At 44.1% G+C, this 12,739-nt stretch overlaps 1 pseudogene; it reads left to right on the forward strand.

Annotated features, from left to right (window-relative positions):
- The window catches only part of LOC130380576 (myosin heavy chain, fast skeletal muscle-like), a 6,622-nt pseudogene extending 1,504 nt beyond the window's left edge, over positions 1-5,118 (forward strand).
- The last annotated feature ends 7,621 nt before the right edge of the window (positions 5,119-12,739 follow it).

Raw genomic sequence — 12,739 nt, forward strand, 5'->3', positions numbered from 1 at the left:
CAATGAGCTGTCAGAGTGAACCACAGCATGGAGGAGAAGTGATGGTTGCCGTTTACGGACTACCGGAGCTCTATATCTATAGAATAGGATATCATAATAATAATAATAACAATATATAGCGAATTATATAATATTATATCTAATATCACGGCCAAAAGCTATGTGCCCATCGGATGATATTATGAATCATAAAGACTGCGTCTGATGTCTCTCGTACTTCCACAACAAGTAAAGACTCGTGGTGGGGGTTATCTCGGCTATGGTTGAGAATAATTGGGGGAAAGGAACTTTGGCCTTGACTCTCTGACGTCCATATTGATCAGCGAGATGGAGGAAAAAGGGATTGTTCTCCCGGAGCTGAGCTTCCGGACTGCCGCCCAGCTCCCCCCGCCGGAGCTGCCGGACTGCCGGACTGCCGCCAGAGCTTCGGCGGCAGTCCGGCACATCCGGCGGGGGGAGCTCGGTGGCAGTCCGGCAGCTCTAGCGGAGAAATGGATTGTACTTCCGGAGCTGAGCTGCCGGGCTGCCGCCGAACTCCCCCTGCCGGAGCTGCCGGATTGCCGCCGAAGCTCCCCCACCTTAACTGCCGGACTTGCTCCAGAGCTTCGGCGGCAATCCGACAGCTCCGCCGGACTCCCTGCCAGGCAGTCACATGGCAAACTGACAAATTAGACATCTATATTTGTATCGAATATCCCTGCTTCTGAATGCGCAAACATCTCCGCCCAGTGCTCGTCCGCTGGTCCACAAAATCTTAGCTATGCTCTGATTGGAGGGGGGTGGGGAAATGGGAGGTCATATTCAAAAATATCCCATTCCTACGTAGGAGGGGCGCCGGAACTGACTCGCTTTCAGCAATGCATATCTTACAAAAATCATGTACAGACTTTTTTTAAAGTTTGTATGTGTGTGGGAGCACCAAAGACCCAAAACAACAGCCCGAATCTTAGGAAAAGTGTTGTTTTCATCGGTACCCTTTAAGGTTATTAGAATTAGCCTTACCTCGAAAATAATTTTTTACATTCTACTTTGAATGAAAATTTGTTCAGTTACGTTGTTATAGAAACCATAAGAGAATGCGGGGGATTCTTGTTACGTTTTTGTTTTTATTAATCATTCACAGGTAGGACTTTGAGACCAGCCAGCTTCTGAGCAAAATTGAGGATGAGCAGTCCCTGGGTGCTCAGCTTCAGAAAAAGATCAAGGAGCTTCAGGTGGGAAAATAATACAAAAGGAATATACATTTTCTGAAATGAATATTTGGTTATTTGGCTCAATATTTTCATTATTTAGGCCCGGATTGAAGAGCTGGAGGAAGAGATTGAGGCTGAGCGTGCTGCTCGTGCCAAGGTTGAGTAGCAGAGAGCTGATCTCTCCAGAGAACTTGAAGAGATCAGTGAGAGGCTTGAGGAGGCTGGTGGAGCCACTTCTGCGCAGATTGAGATGAACAAGAAGCGTGAAGCTGAGTTCCAGAAGCTGCGTCGTGACCTTGAGGAGTCCACCCTGCAGCATGAAGCCACTGCTGCTGCTCTGCGTAAGAAGCAGGCTGACAGTGTAGCAGAGCTGGGAGAGCAGATTGATAACCTCCAGCGTGTCAAGCAGAAGCTTGAGAAGGAGAAGTGCGAGTACAAGATGGAGATTGATGACCTCTCCGGCAACATGGAAGCTGTTTCTAAGGCCAAGGTAAGTGATTCTTCAAAACCTTCATTGTGTTAAGAAATAATAAGTACATAAATAACTATAAGTCAACATTGATTTCAAATTGATTAACTTTTAATCATCAGGGAAATCTGGAAAAGATTTGCCGTACCCTTGAGGACCAACTCAGTGAAATCAAGGCTAAGAGTGATGAGAATGCTCGCCAGGTCAATGACATCAGTGCCCAGAGAGCAAGACTGCTGACAGAAAATGGTTGATATTATTTTATTCAGTCGTTTGTATCATTTGAAATTCTGGGGGTACCATTTTGGGAATATAATTGAACATACATTTTCTCACAAATTCAATATGTATTACTTATTCGATACACCTCCTCCGACAAGGTGAGTTTGGGCGACAGCTTGAGGAGAAGGAAGCTCTTGTCTCCCAGCTGACCAGAGGCAAGCAGGCATATACTCAGCAGGTTGAGGAGCTGAAGAGGCAAAATGAGGAGGAAGTAAAAGTAAGGATAATTTCTTCATAAAGACGGTAGGGTTCAAAGATCAAGAAATGCATTGAATTTACGAGATCTCTGTTTCGCCTTTGGTAGGCAAAGAATGCTCTTGCTCATGGTGTGCAATCAGCCCGCCATGACTGTGACCTTCTGAGGGAGCAGTTTGAGGAGGAGCGGGAGGCCAAGGCTGAGCTGCAGCGTGGAATGTCCAAGGCCAATGGTGAGGTGGCTCAGTGGAGGAGCAAGTATGAAACTGATGCTATCCAGCGCACTGAAGGGCTAGAGGAGTCCAAGTGAGTCACACATTTAAAACATAGTTGTTTTAGTAGACATTATATTTGATGAATGTACACAATTTAAGCCAAGTTATTCATTAACAGGAAAAAGCTGGCCCCTGCGCCTTCAGGAGGCTGAGGAACAGATTGATGCTGTGAACTCAAAGTGTGCCTCTCTGGAGAAGACCAAACAGAGACTCCAGGGTGAGGTAGAGGACCTCATGGTTGATGTGGAGAGGGCCAATGGACTGGCTGCCAACCTCGACAAGAAACAGAGGAACTTTGACAAGGTGTGTTGTTATTCATCTAAATACATTTTTCTATTTTCATCCTATGATTCTTCCTCAGGGGCTAAACATGCACCCCTCTATTAATAATAATAAACAGGTTTTGGCTGACTGGAAGCAGAAATATGAGGAGGGTCAGGCAGAGCTTGAAGGAAGTCTTAAAGAGGCTCGTTCTCTCAGCACTGAGCTTTTCAAGATGAAGAACTCCTATGAAGAAACTCTAGATCATCTGGAGACCATGAAGCGTGAAAACAAGAACCTCCAACGTGATTTTCTGTCAATAACATCAGTATCACTATTTTGCTTTTCCGACTAATAACAAATACAAAATTGCTTTGCAGAGGAGATTTCTGATCTGACTGAACAAATTGGTGAGACCGGAAAGAACATACATGAGCTGGAGAAATCCAAGAAGCAGGTGGAGACAGAGAAGACTGAGATCCAGTCAGCCCTTGAGGAAGCTACGGTGAGGATGATTAAATCAGCAAACCACATCTAAATAAATGTAGATCTAATTTTAATAAATGTGCATAATTTAATTTTATACATTAGGGAACTCTGGAGCATGAAGAATCCAAGATTCTGCGTGTCCAGCTGGAGCTGAACCAGATTAAGGGTGAGGTTGACAGGAAGCTGGCTGAGAAGGATGAAGAGATGGAGCAGATCAAGAGGAACAGCCAGAGGGTCATTGACTCCATGCAGACCACTCTTGACTCTGAGGTCAGGAGCAGGAATGAGGCTCTGAGAATTAAGAAGAAGATGGAAGGAGATCTGAATGAGATGGAGATCCAGCTGAGTCATGCCAACCGCCAGGCTACTGAGGACCAGAAGCAGCTGAGAAATGTTCAGGGACAACTGAAGGTATGACACCAAGGATGAACAGCGCATATAAAATGTAGTGCAAGATATCCTTTTCTGATGTTTTCGGTTCCTGGTAATATAAGGATGCACAACCTGAAGGAGCAGGCCGCCATGGTGGACCGTAGGAACGGTCTCATGGTGGCTGAAATTGAGGAGCTGAGGGCAGCTCTGGAACAGACAGAGAGCGGCCGCAAAGTGGCTGAGCAAGAGCTTGTGGACGCCAGCGAGCGTGTTGGACTGCTGCACTCTCAGGTAACCATACAATATAATCCTATCATTTGAATACAAGAACACAAATATTTTGACTGTAATTGCATTGTAATATGTTTCAGAACACAAGCTTGTTGAACACAAAGAAGAAGCTGGAAAGCGACCTGGTCCAAGTCCAGGGTGAGGTGGACGATAGTGTACAGGAAGCCAGAAATGCTGAAGAGAAGGCCAAAAAGGCCATCACTGATGTAGGTTTATTTTTATTTCTTAAATCATCAAACGACAAATCAAAATACCTCTTCATAAAAAAATTCGCTCCTTTTTTCTACGTCCAGGCAGCCATGATGGCTGAGGAGCTGAAGAAAGAGCAGGACACTAGCTCTCACTTAGAGAGGAGGAAGAAGAACCTTGAGGTCACAGTGAAAGACCTGCAGCACCGCCTGGATGAGGCTGAGAACCTGGCCATGAAGGGTGGCAAGAAGCAACTTCAGAAACTGGAGGCCAGAGTAAGAAATTAATCATCAAGCATTTAAGAATAGATTTAAGTCCAATATAAGGAGATTTATTAATTCACTTTAATTCTAAAGTTTCGTGATCTGGAGGCAGAGGTTGATAATGAACAGGGACGTGGAGCAGATGCTGTAAAAGGTGTCCGCAAACATGAGAGACGGGTCAAGGAACTCACCTACCAGGTATGTCAAACTTACATCTCTAAATATGTTTCTACGGCATTAGCATTTTGATGAAATTTTGATATCTAAAGGCCACATGATGTTGATTTTTCAATTTAAAATGTGCATCAGACTGAGGAGGATAAGAAGAAGACTCCAGGATCTTGTTGATAAGCTGCAGCTGAAGGTGAAGGCTTACAAGAGGCAGTCTGAGGAAGCGGTAAGTAAAAGCAACGCAACAAAATCAAGTTATCAATTTTAGTACCTATTTAAACAAATTATGAATGTTCCTAAAGGAGGAGCAGGCCAACTATTACCTGTCCAAGTGCAGGAAGGTTCAACATGAGCTGGAGGAGGCTGAGGAACGTGCTGACATCGCCGAGACTCAGGTCAACAAGCTGAGGGCCAAGAGCCGTGACTCTGGAAAGGTATTTCGATGGCATAGTACAGTTCAGATTATTGCACAAATATATATCTTAGAATCGACTTTAATGATTTAATTAAAAAAATACTTCATCTCTAATTCCTACATTTGTTTGGTTTTTCTCTTAGGGCAAGGAGAGTGCTGAATAATTCCTTTCCATTGGAAATATTGCACATTGTAAAAGTCATACAATATGACACAATTGTGAATAGCATAAAATAAACTATACATCAACCTTCCATCCTGTAATGTGTAGTTATTTGTTTGGCGTTACTTCCTTTGCTCAGTCATAACAACAGGGTTTATCTTCATTGGATGTAGCCCGAAAGGTTTAACATAACAACCCAGTCGCCAAGAAAAACAACACATTCTCACTCCGAGCGCGTCGATTTCTGACGAACGGTCAGTGACTTTGGCTTCAGTTTCTGACGCAAAAGGGTACCCTTGTGCTTCTTTTTTCGACGCATGGGGTTTTCAACTCCTTACAATGTAACAACTTCACGGGGGAGCCGATGGCTGCACACAGAGACGCTATGAGCATTCATCCCATTGGCTAACGGAGGACCTTGCGCTTCTTTTTTCGACGCTGGGGGTTTTCCACTCATTACAATGTAATCCCTCCACGGTAATATATGAAGCTATGAGCATTCATCCCATTGGCTAACCCTACATGCCCACTGCACCGTCAGTCAACGGACGTGGGAAGGCGTGGCTGACTGATGGGGGAGTAGTCTTTGCAGGGGCATCCGTCAGCCAATCAAATCGCTTCGCCGGGTTCTTCCCGCTTCTTCCTGCTTGTTGCGAGACAAGATTACCAGATTTCCCGCTTTCCAGTATCGTCAGAGCCGGAGTCGCGTCACAGTGCTCAAATTTGCATACGTGATCTGATTGGATGACGGATCCGTCGCTGCCGAAGAAGTTGACAATTTTTCAACTTCTTGACGGAGCCGAAGGCTCCAACGGAACGGACGGGTCCACAATGCATTGCGCGTCCGTCCCCATTCAAAGTCAATTGGGATCAGTCAACGGACGGAGGTAGTGGGCACGGGGCGTAACGGAAGAGCCGATGGCTGCACATAGAGACGCTATGAGCATTCATCCCATTGGCTAACGCAGGACCATGTGCTTCTTTTTTCGACGCAGGGGGTTTTCCACTCATTGCAATGTAATCCCTCCACGGCAATGTATGAAGCTATGAACATTCATTCATCCCATTGGCTAACGGAAGACCCGATGTCTGCACATTAACGGCGATTTTACAGTGAAATCTGTGACATTCCTCAACACAACTACACTAACGTGTCCTTGTTAATTACAAAACATGTATGGGTTAAGTTTATGGGCATCAGTTGTCCTGTTTTGTGCTTTGATTGAGAGAAACAAGCACTGATCAAAAAGTTTTTTTGATTAGTGCTGGGTAGCTGAGGTCGTTGCTATAGAGACCAAGACAGACAGAGCAACCCTTTCTCATCAAAATTACGTTCCCAGAGAACTATTCGGCATTCTCAATTACGTTTGTCTAAAAAACGTATTTTGTCCGTGATTACGTTTTATTAAACATATTGTAGTGCCGGTGTAAGTACCATATTGGCTCGGCTACCAGATCGGCTCGGGGTCCGTCGTCTGCTGATTACGTTACACAATATCATTGGCTGTACGCTTGAATGTGCGTAGGCTACATTGTGATTGGCTGCTAAGGGACAGTTGTGATTGGCTGTTTTGTGCTGTAGCTCTGGCTGTCGTCATAGCAACCACAGCGAGCACATGTGTGAGCCGTAAGGTGTGAGCACAAGTAGGTCAGTCTAGTTTCGGTTTGTGTTGCCAGATTGGGCATATGTCCCGTTTTTCCAGCCTAACGTGATTCAAAGTAGCCAAATCAGGCTAAAAATGTGCCCAATCTGGCAACACGGACGGCTTATTTTAACAGCCAAGATGATTCCGAGGGATGTTTTGTTTTTAGAAGAAAACTATCCATACAGATAGGTTGGGAATGATCTATGTTCAAAATGAAAGATCATTACAGGCTCTTTAATTTAAGCCATAAAAGACCTTATTGCTGTAGATAGCGTATTGTGTGACGTAATCAGCAGACGACTAACCCCGAGCCGATCTGGTAGCCGAGCCAATATGGTACTTACACCGGAGGAAAAGGAGGACGTAGGCAACTTAATTATAACCGTTTAATCCAATAAAACAGATCAGAACAATCAGTCACAGTGCATGGTTAGATCTCGCGTGCAACTGCCTAACGCGTCCCCCTAGCCTCCGTGACTCCTGACCAGTTCCCTCCCACTCGATCAGTAAGAGGGGAACACGAACCCATAATGTAGTCACTACAATATCATAAACACGAATTCGTTCTCAGCCCATTTTTGCCATTTATTTACCGTGTTACTATAGCAGAATAAAGAATAAATTCATGCATTATCATTCAACTTGAACATGTGTTTTTACAGTATAGAGTGGTGGGGGGATGGCGTGTGTTGGCCAACCCCGGAAGTGAGCGTCGCCCTCCGCCCTTCCGTTCCCTTGACAAAAAGCCAACAGGTTTTTCCATTGGATTTTGGATTATTGCAGAAAAATTTGCATCTTTGAAGCCGCTCCTCAAAAACTGAAAATAAATAAATAAATAAAAATAACCGTGCTTCAAAGAACGAAATGTAAACTAATGCATTCTGAATGGGAGTGTTTCTCAGATTTTTCCATGCTACACAGAACGAAATGTAAACCCATGCAAATAAGGACTTCATGGTCCTAATAATTTAAAAATCATTAATCTCCTGATTAATCTCCTGAGTGTGGAGGGTGGTATTCTATTTTTTTAAACGGGGCTGCATCCAGTCACTTGACCGTCATGGTTGCTATGGTGGTTGCTATCGACCGCCCCCTCTAATCCTTAAACCACGCGGCAAAGGAGCTGCCGTCAATTGTGTTGTTTTTGTCGTAAACTAGGGTCCGATGGTTAAAAAATAGACAGATATTCCAAGGTATCCTTAAAGGCAGCTTGGATGTTTTTATTTTCTGCAGTTTAGACTTCTTCTATAACCTATTTTTGAAAGCAAAACACCAAGCTCATTAATTTAACGAGGCAGGATTATTTGAAACAATTTATTAAATAAATATTTGTGAGAGGTCATTCCTTCTCCTGAGTTTGCTTCCTATTTATGTCTAGTGTACACCCCTACTGTCCACAAGCATTCCCCCCCCCTCCCCATATGGATTTGGAGAATTGTTGCCACGTCCCAGTGGTGGAGGTATCATATATATGAAAGAGGGCATTCAATTATACTACAATGATCAATTAGGAGGCCGAAGCCCTAAAGGAAGTGATGCAATAGGTGACTGAGTCGAGGAAATTTAAGTAAGCTGTACTTTGGGGTCTCTTATATATCAAAGGGGGTCTCAAAGGACGCATAAGCTTCAACCTGTGGCTCCAGCACTACAGGAAATGACTCAGCAAGTGCTCCATCTCGTTGCACCTCACCCAGCGGCTCGCTTGCAAGATTTTGGCCTGAAGTTCTTCCCAGACCTACACCCTGTCCAACATGCATATCTGAGAATCAGGCCTATCTTCAATAATGACAAAAGGTTATGAGAGAAATACACATTAACTTTTTGTTATCTCATAAGCGGCGTGGTGCCGGCTCCTTTAGACCTTTGGACCCCAGACTTCAAAAACTTGGCCACAGGCCAGCTGTGTCTACACACCTTAAGCCACAAATGTACACCACCATCCCACAAAAAATGGGGAGTAGAAACGAACCTCTGTCTTATGTACATTTACTGTACTGTTGGAGGTCACACCCATTTTCCAGCCTTTTTTCGAGATAGCTAGGGATGCTAAAATGTTTACACACATTTCCCGGGGCCCCGAGAACGACATATCCTAGATTTGGAGTTCTAGCCCTTAGAGAAAAAAAGTTTTCCCAAATGGACTGTGATTTGGACAAAACCCCCTCAGAAGTGTTGCCTGCGAGACCTAATGGTTCAGAATGTGGTGGAAAAACAGTTTTTGAGATAGGAAGGTCCTACCGCCCTGGAATTTGAATACCTTATTCTAGGGCCTAACTGGGACCCCCGCACCGAAACTTGGCCCAGTCGGACCCCGAGTGCAGGAAGGGGGGGCCTGGACTTTCATAATCTTCGCTCAGTGAATGTGAAGGATGTTTGGTCGGATAGTTATGACGAAGAATCATAATGTGAATGGGAATATTCTATAAATGTCTTGGTATCATATTTCGTCTCAACACTTCTGCTGCAGCCGCTTAAAGTCTCACTCCGAGAACCTTAAAATATGAATCAATCCATTAGAAGTATGAGAATATCTTCCCGGTGGCGTAACGGGGCAAACAAGGTGTCCTTTGACATCTACGTTTTGAGGCGATTGCAACAGTGCCACACATGATCATATTTGAATATGTTTCGGGGTAGTAATTAGCTGTCGATTTTGGAGGCCATTATCAATAATGACCAGCTATAGATTTGCTTCCCGATGGAGATTTTGGACAAATTACATGTTATTTAGCATCTACACGTTAAGCTGAGTCCAATGAGATCAAGATCCCCCTTTTGCCACACCGAGATCATGTAGGTGTACCATGTAAAATACATGTTACCATTTGCTAGAGTGTCATGCTTGGTGTCATTGGACTCAGCTCTACGTGTAGATGCTAAATAACATGTCATTTGTCACAAATTTCTGTCGGGAAGCAAATCAATAGCTGCTCATAATTGATTAAGGCCTCCAATTTCGACAGCTAATTACTACCATTAAACATGTTCGAATATGCTCATTTGTGTCACCGTTGCAATCGCTTGGAAGCGTAGATGTTGAAGGACACCTTGTTCGCCCTCTTACGCCCCCGGGAAGATATTTACATACTTCTGATTGACTAATGAATTGGTTCAGCAATTCCCCCAGAAGTCTGGGGTCAAAAGGTCAAAAGGAGCCGGCACCACGCCGCTTATGAGATAACAAAAAGTTAATGTGTGTTTCTCTCGTAACTTTTTGTCATTATTAAAGAGAGGCCTGATTCTCAGATATGCATGTTGGATGGCTACGGTGTAGGTCTGGGAAGAACTTCAGGCCAAAATCTTGCAAGCGAGCCGCTGGGTGAGGTGCAACGAGATGGAGCACTTGCTGAGTCATTTCCTGTAGGGCTGGAGCCACAGGTTGAAGCGTATGCGTCCTTTGAGACTCCCTTTGATATATAAGAGACCCCAAAGTAAAGCTTACTTAAATTTTCTCGACTCAGTCACCTATTGCATCACTTCCTTTAGGGCTTCGGCCTCCTAATTGATCATTGTAGTATAATTGAATGCCCTCTTTCATATATATGATACCTCCACCACTGGGACGTGGCAACAATTCTCCAAATCCATATGGGGAGGGGGGGGGGGGGGGGGAAATGATTGTGGACAGTAGGGGTGTACACTAGACATAAATAGGAAGCAAACTCAGGAGAAGGAATGGCCTCTCACAAATATTTATTTAATAAATTATTTCAAATAACACTGCCTCGTTAAATCAATGAGCTTGGTGTTTTGCTTTCAAAAATAGGTTATAGAAGAAGTCTAAACTGCAGAAAATAAAAACATCCAAGCTGCCTTTAAGGATACCTTGGAATATCTGTCTATTTTTTAACCATCGGACCCTAGTTTACGACAAAAACAACACAATTGACGGCAGCTCCTTTGCCGCGTGGTTTAAGGATTAGAGGGGGCGGTCGATAGCAACCACCATAGCAACCATGACGGTCAAGTGACTGATGCAGCCCCGTTGAAAAAAATAGAATACCACCCAACACACTCAGGAGATTAATGATATTTAAATTATTATGACCATGAAGTCTTTATTTGCATGGGTTTACATTTCGTTCTGTGTAGCATGGAAAAATCTGAGAAACACTCCCATTCAGAATGCATTGGTTTACATTTCGTTCTTAGGAGCATGGTTCTTTTTATTTTTTTTTTTTTTTTCAGTTTTTGAGGAGGTGCTTCAAATATGCTAATTTTTCTGCAATAATCCAAAATCCAATGGAAAAACCCGTTGGCTTTTTGTCAAGGGAACCCAGGGCGACGCTAACTTCGGGGTTGGCCAACATACGTCATCCCTCCACCACTCTACTGTAAAAACAAATGTTCAAGTTTAATGATAATGCATGAATTTATTCTTTATTAGTATTTATTTAGGGGGGGGGGGGGGGGGGGGATGGTGGATCCAGATCTGTTCCGGAGCATTTCAGCACCTCGGGCAGCAGCGCAGGGTTGCCAGGTCCTGCAAAAACACGTGCTGCCCACATACCGTTCAAAATCCACCCAAAATGTCCTAGAAGCATCCCAAATAAAAATGATATTATTGGCCATTTTGGTCAATGTTTTGAAAGTAATAATATTTGAGGGAATATTTTTTTGTTGTTGTTTTAGCAGCGAAATGCAACGTGTGCGTGTGTGTGTGTGTGTGTCTGTGCGTGTGTGTGCGTGTGTGTACGTGCGTGTGTGTGTGTGTGTGTAACACGCTATTTTATGTTGAATTGCGACGTAATCCAGTGTTCACGAAACGTACACTGTCAACGTATGCTTTTGGCGACTGGGTTGGCTCTCAGATATACGTGTTTCTAACAAGATGATATCATTAAAAGTTACATAAAGTAGCGGTTTAATAACACAAATGCAGGAAACACGTGAGCTGCTAGTTTAGCGAAAGCAGCGCCCCTGACAACCTGACGTCGTTGAAACATGAGAGCGAGCCGATAAAATCTTCCTAATAACTATAAAACTAAAGATCAGACATAATCACTGACTGAAGATTATGCAAGTAAAAAGTATGTTTCTCGCTAGAAATGTTATTAGAAACACGTATAACGGTGAATCGGTCCTAAAATATTGCATTTCCCATTCAGATAATAAAGATTAATAAAGATCATACACATTCACTGACTGAAGATTATGTAAGGAAAATGTACATTTCTCGCTAGAAATGTCATTAGAAACGCGTTTAATGGTGTATCTGTCCTAAAATATTGCATTTCCCATTCAGATAATAAAGTCTCGTTCATAAAAACAACTCTCGTTGTCGAGCGTGTCCCCCCCCTCAACAAACGTGTTCCCCCCCCCTACAAACGTGTCTCCCCCCCCTCAACAAACGTGTCTCTCCCCCCCCTCACCCTCAACTAACGTGTCCCCCCCCCCCCCCCCTACAAACGTGTCCCCCCCCCCTCAACAAACGTGTCTTCCCCCCCCCCCCCCCCTCCCCGGTCAACAACAGTCTACCTCCCCCCCCCCCCCTCAACAATCATGTCCACAATTTGCCGCGAAACCCGTGAAACCCAAACCCCGAAACCCGCCTCCACAGCGGCACGCGTGGATACTGTAGATATAACACGCTATTTTACGTTTAAATGCTACGTATCCAGTGTTCATGGAAACGTACACCGTCAACGTTTTTTCTTGGCGACTGGGTTGGATGCGGAGAGGGCCAATGGACTGGCTGCCAACCTTGACAAGAAGCAAAGGAACTTTGATAAGGTGAGTTTTAATTAATTTAAATAAATTGTATTATTATCATCCCATGATCCTTCCTCCGGTCCTAAACCACCACTTACCAAAAATAATGTATAGGTTTTGGCTGACTGGAAGCAGAAATATGAGGAGGGCCAGGCAGAGCTTGAAGGAACTCAGAAAGAGGCTCGTCCATGCGCTGGAGAAATCCAAGAAGCAGGTGGTACAAATTCGTCTAATTTAATTACAAACAATAGGGAACTCTGGAGCATGAGGAATCCAAGATTCTGCGTGTCCAGCTGGAGCTCAATCAGATTAAGGGTGAGGTTGACAGGAAGCTGGCTGAGAAGGATGAGGAC

This window comes from Gadus chalcogrammus, chromosome 4 (genome assembly GCF_026213295.1).
Source record: "Gadus chalcogrammus isolate NIFS_2021 chromosome 4, NIFS_Gcha_1.0, whole genome shotgun sequence".
Classification (NCBI taxonomy): Eukaryota; Metazoa; Chordata; class Actinopteri; order Gadiformes; family Gadidae; genus Gadus; species Gadus chalcogrammus.